At 31.4% G+C, this 12,190-nt stretch overlaps 1 protein-coding gene across 2 annotated transcripts in view; it reads right to left on the bottom strand.

Moving 5' to 3' along the window:
• The window catches only part of LOC130669657 (neural cell adhesion molecule 2-like), a 55,209-nt gene extending 43,763 nt beyond the window's left edge, over positions 1-11,446 (bottom strand). The window contains exons 1-2 of one of the 2 annotated variants that reach the window (XM_057472674.1): positions 11,062-11,446; positions 10,586-10,712 (exon numbers count right to left, since the gene is read on the bottom strand). The gene's annotated coding sequence lies outside the window, so the exon portion shown is untranslated. The remainder of the gene's footprint in view (positions 1-10,585; positions 10,713-11,061) is intronic. The other variant, XM_057472673.1, reaches the window with a different exon arrangement.
• Between the last annotated feature and the right edge of the window lie 744 nt (positions 11,447-12,190).

Raw genomic sequence — 12,190 nt, 5'->3', positions numbered from 1 at the left:
GTTCACTCTCGATTACCTTAATTACTAATTGTTATTTAATAAAAAAAAAATTCAATTCTATAGTTTTACTTTATTTCAAAAATTTATCAACAAAAAAAAAAATTTAATTTTTATAAATTTTTAGTGACCAAATTTGCCTCTTACATAAAGAAACGGCCGAAAAATATGAAAAAATAATTTTTTCGGAAGTTTCGGCTGGTCCATTTGCCCCAGGTGTTATGCGTAGGGCTAGAAATGTGGAATTATAATAATTTTTTTTTAATTTGACAATAAAAATATGAAAAAATCACTTTTTCAAAATTTTGGGCTTGTCCATTTTGCCCCAAATGTCATGCGTAGGGGTAAAAATGCGCAAACATATCAGATTTATAGTAATTAGTTGAAAAAAAAAAAAAATTTTTTTTTTTATCAAAATTTCAGGGGGGCCGCTCTGCCCCACCCTCCCCTATATTAAAATTTAGATCTAATTTAATTGGAGTTAGTCATACGAATAAGAAATTTTTTTTTTTCCATACACAATATAAATATATGTTTTTATATATGATAAAAATATATATTTTTATGTATGATAAAAATATAGTTTTCGTATATGAAAAGAATATATATTTTCATATATGATAAAAATATATTTTTTGTATATGATTGACATATATATTTTATACATGCTAAACATATACGGACTCGTATATGATGAGTATTATATTTTTTAATATAAAAAAAAAATATATCAGAAAATATAGTTAAATTCGCCACATATATTTTCTGATATTTATCATATATTTTACATATATTTTGACCATATATGTTATTTTCCTACGGGTAAAAAGCCACACGTTCCATTCCGCGTTAAATCCGCGCCTGTTTTCAAAATTTTTCACACTGCAGCAATAATGAATGATATTAATAAATTTGTAAGATAACAAGAAGTCAAAGAAGATTCAAGTTGAAGTGAAAAATATAAGTGTGGAATTTATCAAGAAGCGATATCAGCATTATTTGCTGGCATATAGCGAGTGGGTGAAGAGTTCTGTAGACAGAGAGAAATAGGATAAAGGCATATCGTGCCCTTGGGAAATGCTTGAGCGCATTACGCAAAGTCAGCTATTAAACTTATCTAATATAGGTATATATCAGCATGCAGGTATTGAGAATGAGAAAGAAAAGACAGAGAGAGATAGAGAGTTAATGTAAGAATCTGCGAAACCGGGAAATCTACTCACGAACGTCAGCTCAAATAGATTGTTGTGTACTTTCGTATACATATATATATATTCTGGTATGCACATAGTTTTATGCTGGTACTAGTCTATCATTTAATAGATAGTCATTGTGACAGTATTGATCCTGAAAATCGGGTGCCCTGAGCCGACTACTGGGAACGGGAGAGGATCCTTGTAGGAGAAAAGACTCGAGAAAAATTGTCGAGGTCGAGTACGTTTGTTTCATGAATCAATTCTATATATATCTTCTATAGAAGAGTAAGATTCTGGCAAATAACGGCGACTCGTTCTTTTTTTTTTTTTTATATATATATATAAGACTTTAACAATGGGAAATAACGGCTTGGCAGTCCTTTAGGTCAATGGTTCGCTCGTTCCTCGGTTCTATTCGTAATGAATCTTAACTTTGTTACTTTCTGATGGAATATGTAAATATTGTGATTCTGCTCTCTATTTTATTGCGCTACACATTTCCCGTGAAAAAATATTCTGATCAGGCTTGATATGAGCTGATAAGGCCATATCAAAATTTTTGATATATTCATATCTGGCCTGATATGATCTGATATGTCCATATTTGATTTTTGATAGGTCCTGATCTGGCCTGATATGAAAATTGGCCATATCAGGCCAGATCAAGCCTTATCAATTTGATATGTCTATATCAGACTTGATATAACTTGATAAGCTCATATATAATGTTATATTTATTTCTAATAGGTCCTGATATGGCCTGATATAACCTTATAAAGTTATATATACTTTGATATACTTAAAAAAAAAATCCCTGATCAGGCTTGATATAACTTGATATGACTTTATATAGTCTGATATATATATATATATATAAATTGATATACCTGTGAATAAAAATCCTGATCAGGCTTGATATAATTTGATAAGCCTTTATAGAGGTTAAAAATATCAAGTTACCTCAAACTGTATTCGAAAAGATGTGTCAAGAAAGTTGAACACGATAGATTTTTTATACACATTAAAAATTTATTGATATTTATTTTTTACATATTTTTTTTTTTAAATTTGGTCTTTTACAGATGTAATTTTTTATAGACAATTTATAGACAATTTATATCAAAGCATATATAGTCTAATATACTTATATCAAAGCATATATAGTCTGATATGGCCAATTTCTATATCAGGCCTGATATAGTCTGATCAGAATATTTTTTCACGGGTTGCCCTCATTTCCGGAGTGTTTGCTTCAGTTTTGCTGCTCAATTCGTACGATTTTGGATATTTTTAATGAATCTCTCATTAATGATAAATTTTCCCGCAGGCGAGTAGGCAATTCGTCTATTTGAATAAATATGAAAATTTTCCGTGCAACAGTTAATGCGATTTTTTATGAAAAGTATCTAAAAAGTTGTAAAATCAAATTTATAAGTTATTTTTTGAAACGTGAACGCTTTTGATAAGTTTGTCTTCTTTGAGTAAAAAAAAGGACTCTGGGAACTTGAAAATCAAGTTTTTAAGTTTTTTACAGGGATACTAAAACTTGGGTATGGAAGAAATTTAAAGTTTACTTATTTTCCAGAAAGAACACCTGAAAAAGTATAGAAGATAAAATCAAATTTCAAAGTTTTTTTTTCTATATTTATACTTACTCATTTATCTCTTGATGTTAAAAATAAGCGAGTAATTTTTTTGATAAACACATTTTATATAAACGGTTTAATATGAGAAAATGAGTTTGTCTACTTGTCAGTGGAAATAACAGAAGGACATTTTAGAAATATTATACATGACATTTTCACAAGCTCATTAAAAAGATCCTTATCATACAGGACGACGTTCTTTTATGAGGCTTCGATCAGACTCGTTTTGTTTTAACGCGAATAAAAGAACCCTTGGAGTTGAAAGGAGACTTTACGGTTCAGGACATCTGACACCTCAAGATAATAATTACTTTTTTAAAGAGCCATTCTTGGCGAATGTTTTACTGAATCTGTACGACGAGCGTTACCTCAAGCCGTCGAGCGATTTCTATAGAAAACGAGGAGATAACCCAATTACATTATACATCCGCACTTAATTCTATCCAACTTTTCGAGGAATAACTACCGTGTTCTTTCCCAGAAGTTTCGAATCAATATTAGACTAGAATATTTTATCTACGGAAGCGGGAAGCAAAATGAGCCTCTTGAAAATTTTTCCGTTTATAACGCCATACTATATAAAAATTTTTACGGTCTTTATAGTGTAATCTAGAAGGAAAAATTCAAAATAGTCCAGAAAAAAATTTTTCTCTGACTTGGGATGCCTTGTTAGGTCACGGATGATGATGTCTATAGATTTTTATAAAGAGCGGCCCGTAACTTAGTTCCTGTTGGAAATAACTCCATACAATATGAACATTTTTTGTTCAGTATGGTGTCCTGTAGTAGGAAAAACTCCAAAAAGTCTCGAGAAAAATTTTGTATCTGACTTATGACCCATATGAGAATAAATGAAGATGGATGAGGATAAATGAGGATGACACTGTCTATGTCTTTTTATGAAGAGTAGTCCATAACTTTGCTCCTGTTGGAAATAACTCCACACAATACAAACGTTTTTTGTTCAGTATGATGTCCTGTAGTAGGAAAGAGTCCAAAAAGTCTCGAGAAAAATTTTTTTCTGACTTATAACCCATATGAGGATAAATGAGGATGACACTGCCTATGTCTTTCTATGAAGAGTAGTCCATAATTTTGCTCCTGTTGGAAATAACTCCACACAGTACAAACGTTTTTTGTTCAGTATGATGTCCTGTAGTAGGAAAGAGTCCAAAAAGTCTCGAGAAAAAATTTTTTTCTGACTTATGACCCATGTGAGGATAAATGAAGATGGATGAGGATAAATGAGGATGACACTGTCTATGTCTTTTTATGAAGAGTAGTCCATAACTTTGCTCCTGTTGGAAATAACTCCACACAATACAAACGTTTTTTGTTCAGTATGATGTCCTGTAGTAGGAAAGAGTCCAAAAAGTCTCGAGAAAAATTTTTTTCTGACTTATAACCCATATGAGGATAAATGAGGATGACACTGCCTATGTCTTTCTATGAAGAGTAGTCCATAATTTTGCTCCTGTTGGAAATAACTCCACACAGTACAAACGTTTTTTGTTCAGTATGATGTCCTGTAGTAGGAAAGAGTCCAAAAAGTCTCGAGAAAAAATTTTTTTCTGACTTATGACCCATGTGAGGATAAATGAGGATGGATGAGGATGACACTGTCTATGTTTTTCTATGAAGAGTAGCCCGTAAGTTAGCTCCTGTTGGGAAAAACTCTACAAAATATCAACGTTTTTTGTTCCCTAGAGTGTCCTCTAATAGGAAAAACCCAATAAGTTCTCAAAATAATTTTTTTTGAATGAGTTTTGACGTGACCTCAGAAAAAAACTCACACAATTTACCGTTTTCCGGGTTTTTCCTATTACTTGCTCTCGTTCTCCTAATTATCGATAATGAGTATCCATAAAATACAAAACGTTGAAACGACAAATGAATATAAAAAATATGCATAGTACTTTTTTTATATTGAAATCAATCGATACCGACGGTTTTGTTCATTCAACGAATGGTTCACTGGCTCGGCGGTTGTCTATGCGGTGCACTGGGTGTCTATAAATTGCAATTATACGTTGTATCGGTTAGGCGTAAGGGTCGTAACCCTCGACCGAGTTCTGCGCCGTTCGATAGAACCAATTGCATAATAAAATATTAAATCCGTGTGTGTGCAGGTGTGTGTTCGTTCCACACATCTCCCTTCTGTGAGCGCATTTCCATCACCATCTCGTCATTCTCAAACGGTCAACCATCACAGCTCTGATATTTCTCACAGAACATGAATTATTTTCTTTCTGATAAATAAAATGATCGATGGTTACGACGCTCCCGAGTATTTTTCAATGACTGAAAGCCTTTGAAACTGGTTCCTTTGGGATCTGGGATCTGAGAGAAGAGAAATTCTCTTGTATCTAAAAGCCGTGTCATCCTGTCTGATCTCAAAGTAAGTACTGTTGTTTTCATTTTTTATAGAAACGAATGTATAGTGGATCTATACAGAAGCTCTAAAGGTTAGAATGTGAGAAAGAATTCAATTCCCCTGGTGATAAATTTAAATGCGAATCGATAGAATGAAAAGTAACGAGTATCTTATAGTCCTCTATTATAAAACAACCTCCATGTGTGTTTTGTGTGAGGTGCACTCGAGTTATATAATGCCCAAGGTTCACTATTGAAATGTAAGGACAACCCTGTACTTAAGCTATTTTTCATTCATACGACAACTTTACTATTTTTACATGAATAACATATTTCTTTACAATACTCTGTTATTAAGGTACTTAGACCCAGGCCTGAGTCTACTTGTCTGCATAAAATCATACATGCACACCAATTTATTCTCTTAAATTTTTATTTCATGTGTTTTTTATGCTAAGTAAAATATTATTGAATCAATGTTCAGAATCAGGTGAAATATTCCAAGGAAAGTTATCTGTCCCATTTATTCAAAATTTTGTCATAAGTTCTATTGTTTCTGATTATCAATTAAGGCAAGAATAGTGACTTTTTAATTAGCAATTAGCTTGTAGTACTTTAAATTAATTCACTTTTGAGAGTTGGGATTGAATGTGACCAACTATACCGCAAAGTACCGGAACAAAGTGACTTTGCGTAAAAATGGTTACTTTAATATTTTTTTCACCATCTGGAAATCTTGTCAACTATCAAAGGGACTCGCCCTTATTTTTTCACCCTTTCCGCACAATAATTGTACCCACATTACACCTCTTTTATTTAATTACATTCAATTACTAGTCGGCTGTGAAAAAATTCCAGTTCGTGAGTCGGAAATAAAAGAAAATTTTTCTAAAAAGAATTTATGCTCGTCTTTATACCTAATTTCGAGATTCCATTCTGTGCTTATTATTCTCAGAAAGCGTATTAAAAAAATTGCCTATTGTAACTTTTTTTGTTGCAACAAAAAAAAAAAAAAATAATGAAGCTGTTTTGAATTTTGTGTTTTTTGTTTTAAGGAGTTTTGAGACCAGCACTCTTGTATGGTATCTTAGTTACTGTTTGTCTTTATTTATTCAAGACTTTGATGATAAAGATGAAAAGAAGTGTAAAAATAAAGAAACATAAATAAAGCCGTTGTGTATAGCGTTGAAAAGAAATAGCTGTCATGGAAGTAGTGATAACAAAGACAACTTGGCAAACAAGTAATGATCCTAACTAACCGTAACTTTTGGACTATCATCCACTTGCTGGTTCACTCTGCCCCTCGAGCGGGTCAGTCGGCCCGAAGTCCCGCGTACCGAGTAAAACAGCGATGAGGTTTATAAGCCAAGATACAAGCCAAGGCGTAAGAGCAAGCGTGCTCGCTCCAAGTTTATATGGCACAAGAGCTGGCAGTAACGAACCCAACAAACTGTTTATTGCTGTTGCCGCCCGACGATGAGCTTCTACCGCTTCGTTGCTCTTATTTTCCTTGCCGCTGTTGGTGATAGACTCGCGGATGCAAATAAGACCTTATCATATTGTTGTACCGGGTTGCCACCCCGCATGAAAAAATTTTATATGTGAAAACATATATGATAGAATATATGAATATTTTAATGTGATATATTGTTCAATATATAAAATAATATTTATATTTTTGCCGTATTAATATATGACAATATATTGAAAAAAAATATATTGCTAGAATATATGATAATATATTGAAAAAAAATATATTGCTAGAATATATTATCAATATATTTATCAATATATGACTTTTTATGTATGTTTTACATATATATTTTAATATATCTTTTTTATATTGATATATTATATTGAAAGTAGTATATTAATTAATATATAGTATTTTTTATATTTTTTATATATGTTTTCCAATATATTGCAAAATATATGGTTTCCAATATATTGTAAAATATATGGCACTTTTTTTACTTTTCTTAGGTTATTGCCAGTAAATATAAGGTCTATAAAAAGAAGGAGAAAAAATAACAAATTTGACTTTTTTTTGTGGGATTGTGTAGAAATTGAAAAAGTATATTAAAAAATAAAATTTTAAATATATTGCGAAAAATATAAGTTTTGATATACTGGAAAAATATAATTCCAATATACCGCGAACCATATATTTAATCATATAAATTCTTTCATATATAATCAATTATATAGAGACCATATACCACTAATTATATGAGTCAAAATATATGGATATATAATTCAAGTTTATTATATTATACTTATAAATTATATATATATTATCCATATATGATAAAAATATATTGAGCATTATATGAGATAATATATATAGAAAAATACAAAACATTATATACAAGTAAATATATTATGATAAATACATAATCCAATATATGTAAAAAACATATATTTTTCAATATAGATATTTTTGCCGCTATATATTTATCACATATTTACCATATATTTTTTTATATACTTTTAACAATATATAGCTTTTCCATGCGGGACAGCACCAAGTATGACAAATCTTTTTTAGTAAGTGCGATTAGAATATGGAATCGATTACCTTAATACTGTACTTCACAACCGTCTTTTCCTACTTTCCGCAAAGCGTGTTTTGAGTTCTTGTTGAGTGAAGAGAATGCGTGATTTGGTCAAAATCACTAATGAAATTATCTATTTGATGATGGAGTGATATGTTGATGTATGATGTATTGATGTATGTATTATGTATAATATATATCAAGTATTACTACTATCTGTATTACACTAATTTTGTTGATTAACATTCATTGTAATGTAGGGGAGACCGGGGCAAGACGGCCCACCTGGGGCAAGAAGGCCAACCTCAAAAATTAACCAAAAATTTTTTTTTCTTGTTTTCTTTTGATTATCACAAATTTAGATTATTTACTCATTTTTAGCCCGATACGCGAAACTTGGGGCAAAATGAACCACTCAAAAATTCTAAAAGAAAATGTATTTCATAGTATTATAACCTAGTCATGATTAATTTAATAGAAATGTCATTTTTTGGTTAATTATATGGATTTGGATTAAAATAGAGCATTTGAAAAAGTTAAAAAAACCAATAATCAATTTTCTACTGAAGTGAAAAAATGACTCGTATTATATCAAAAAAGGTTATTTTGAGTAATATTAAAGTAAATACAGTTGTTAAAGAGAAAAATATAAACATTTGCTACGCGGGAAATTTTTTTGCAATTAAAAAAAAAAAATTTTTTTTTTCATTTTTTTTCGGAGGGGGCCGTCTTGCCCCAAAAAAAAAAAATTTTTTTTCAGGAGCTTCACCAAAATTTTGGTGAATTGAGTTCAAGTTGGACAAGAGTAAATCGACTTGATGGTTAAAAGCCACAAATAATAATAACCGGCTTAGGTGGGCCGTCTTGCCCCGGTCTCCCCTATTTTGGAGGGCCGCAAGGAGCTATAACTCCATGGCCTTAAAACAATAAATAATAATAATAATAATAATAATAATAATCACATATTTAATAAGTTACTCCGGGAGATGGCAATTCACTGTGACATTTTATGATTTATCTCTAAACATTTTTGTTTTATTTTTTTCAATGGCAGCAGACATGCATGACAATTTATCACCTTGAAAGTCATTCGAAATGTCGCTGTAAATATTTTCTTTATTTTAAATAGGGGTGGGTGTTGATACTAAACCTTATACTTTATAGAATTACATTCGCATGACTTATCGTTAGTCAGCTTGTAAGCGGCTGTAAGCGGCTTTATATGTATTTGTATAAAAGTATAAATAATCAGAGTAATGTGAAAAAATAAAAAAATAAAAGTAAAGGGAACAAAAGAGTTACGTGGAAGTAAGTGAGTTTATACCACCTGCATGTGGTTTTTGCTGTTGTTGTTGTTATTATTGTGTGGACAATTTCATGTAATAACTTTCGCATGTGAGATTGATAATAATGTGATTCATATATTTATGTATATATACTTATATTTATAGAAGTATATGTGGTAAAGTTTCTAATTCTCGTGGTAGTTCTCCGAGTGGTTTACAAGTTCAGTATGTGTGTAAAGGTCAGCACTGTTCAGCTGCTGACCAACACTGAATACACTTTATATTAAATTCGAACCACGTATTCGTATAAACTAATTCTTATTATTATTATTTCAAAGTTGAGGTGTTGAAGGAATAAAATTAGAATTTTTTTGTCAACTCAGACCCGGGGTTCAAATCAAAAAATTTAACTTTAATCTTAAAATTTTTTTGATTACTACACTGTAAAAAGAGCGGTGTTAAAAATGGACTCAATTCAACTCCGCCCGGTGTAAAAATGAAATTACACCGGTGTAGGAGGAGTAATACACCGGTGTTAAAAATACCGGTGTTAAATCAGGGTAACCGGTGTAAAAGTGGAGTAAAACCGGTGTAAAAGCGGAGTAAAACCAGTGTAAAAGCGGAGTAACCGGTGTAAAAGCGGAGTAATGCCGGTGTAAAAGCGGGGTAAATTGCGTCCGCTTGGAGTATTAACTTTAAAGATTATGAAACACAAAAAATGTCAGTTCTTTATGAAAATTAATAAAAAATATCATTTATCAACAAGTATAGTGATCGAGTAAGTAAAAATATTCACAAAATAAAATATTTTAACACCGGTACAGAATATTTACACCGGTGGCGGCGTTATTTTTACACCGCTTTCGGGGGTAAATTTAACACCGATTATTTTAACACCTACACCGCTTGGACTTACCCCGGTGATTTTTTACAGTGTATAAAATTGAAACTGGACATAATTGGCACACTCCTAATTTCGACATGAATATAATTTATGAACTAATTAGTAAATACCGAAAATAACTCATAATATTAAAAAAATGTTGAACGATGGGTGAACCGTTCAGCAGATACTTTTTTCATTACGACGGTGTCTCTAGTCTAAAAATTTTCTTTTGTATCTCTATATAAAATGGCAAGTGGGGTAGAGCGCCGCAAATTATTCTACCAGTGGATGTGATGTAGGGTCGGATGGTTCCTTTTATCTCTTCAGCAGACCGGAACATACACGTCCTTGTCGAGGGTTTTTCTCCGGGCTCTCGCCAGCCCCATTTTAATTTTTTATTATTCGACGCAACTTTGTGCCACGTTACATCCACTGTAGACACTCTTGAGTCCTTTTCCTCTCTTTCTCTCACTTCACTTTAACTAATTAATTGCACTTGTCTGTTCCTCCCTCTTTTGCCTCAAGGATATATAAAATAATCGAGTGTCATTTCGGACGAGATTCTAGATAAATTTCGCGACCGAGGAACAAACAGACTTTGAATGGTTTTAGGGACCAGAGACCAGATGGAAAGAGTTAAATTTACCTGGAATGAAGAGCTCGCTCATTTCGCCGTCTTATCTCGCGCTTTGCTGCAGTAAAAGTCTGAGGGGTTATCTCTAATCTCGGGATCGTTCAGTCCGGGCGTGTCGCTGCTGCTTCCACTGGTTCCACTGCAGCGAATAATCATCAACGCTCAAGGGCTTATATATAATATCACAATTCATATATTATATTTGTCATATATATCTCGTTACTACGTCACGATATTCGTCATCGAATCATCTCTCTAATATTTTTTTTTTGAATTCTTAATTATCACCCTCATTAATTAACGGCCAAATAATTGTCGCTAAAATTTCTAATTAAAAATTTTTTCTCTCTAATTAAAATTAAAAAAAATTTCAGTACAAAAATACGAGCCAAGTAATCTGACAAAATTTATTCATTAAAATATGATAATTATTCGTTTGAAGTAAAATTTTTTTTTACTTTTTAATAAAAAATACAAAATTTTGATACCTTTTTTTTAACACTGATGTGTTATACATAAAACACTAATTACTCTTCATTGCTGTCTTATAACAATAAAATTAATTAATTAACAAAAAAAAATTTAACACAAGTTTTTATAAATTTATATATTTATAAACACATGCCACTGTCACTTTTATATTAACTTTAGTGTAAAATTTCGAATAGTTATTAATTAACATCACTAATAAAATAATTAACAAGTCGAGAAAAAAAAATTAAATATGGGGAGAAAAAATAAAATTATGAGGTGACATTTTTTATTTGATCGGTATTTGAATAATAAAAAGTGAGCGAAGATTTGAATTCCGAGAGCGGGAGAGCAAAGAGCACCTTGACGGGGGTGCGTAGCAGAGCACGCGACGCGTTGTAATGTTGGCGAACGACTAACCCCCACACAGGGATCGGCATACCTGAAAGCTGCGCAAGCGCCCTCGAGTCTTAAACAACTAACCCCCGGACCGCAAGGGACTCGATCTTTTAACTCTTTTTTCACTTATTTTACTGATGTACCAGGAAAAAAAGGGAGTAAAAAAAAAATAAAATATAACAAACTCGGGTGCAGAGACAACTTTGGCCATCAGTTGACAAGCGGCTGTCAAAAATCGTTGCCGCTGATCGGTTGATTTTACTGCATCTAAAAAAAAATGATAAAAATCCTCTTACATTTTTTTTCATTCTAATAAAATCCAACTCTGACCTGTCATTGTTCCGAGGCAATAAAAATCCACAAGTACTTGAATGAAAAGGGGCGAAAAAAAATAAAATATTTTAAGTCATTTTTTTACTAGGGTATTATTTAACCCGATATTAAATTTATGTTAATCCGCGGTAAAGTCGGTAAAAATATTCATTAGTCCTTTTTAAAATTTTTTATTATTAAAATATTGGCAATGTGTAAAATTGAATCGATTTACAAAACAGTGAATAATACCATGAATTAATAAATAATTTATGACAAAGCATTCTAAAGCTGATACCTCAATTTGATTATTATAATTGAGGTATTTGAGCTTATATTTATATATGTATATATCCAATAATTTATGTCACAATTATGACTATTAACAATTGAGCTGCTCACCGAGTCAATGTTAGTTTTAATTTAATTATATTT

The sequence above is a fragment of the Microplitis mediator genome, chromosome 6 (assembly GCF_029852145.1).
Source record: "Microplitis mediator isolate UGA2020A chromosome 6, iyMicMedi2.1, whole genome shotgun sequence".
In the NCBI taxonomy this organism is placed as follows: Eukaryota; Metazoa; Arthropoda; class Insecta; order Hymenoptera; family Braconidae; genus Microplitis; species Microplitis mediator.
This window is presented reverse-complemented; position numbering and strand designations above follow the sequence as displayed.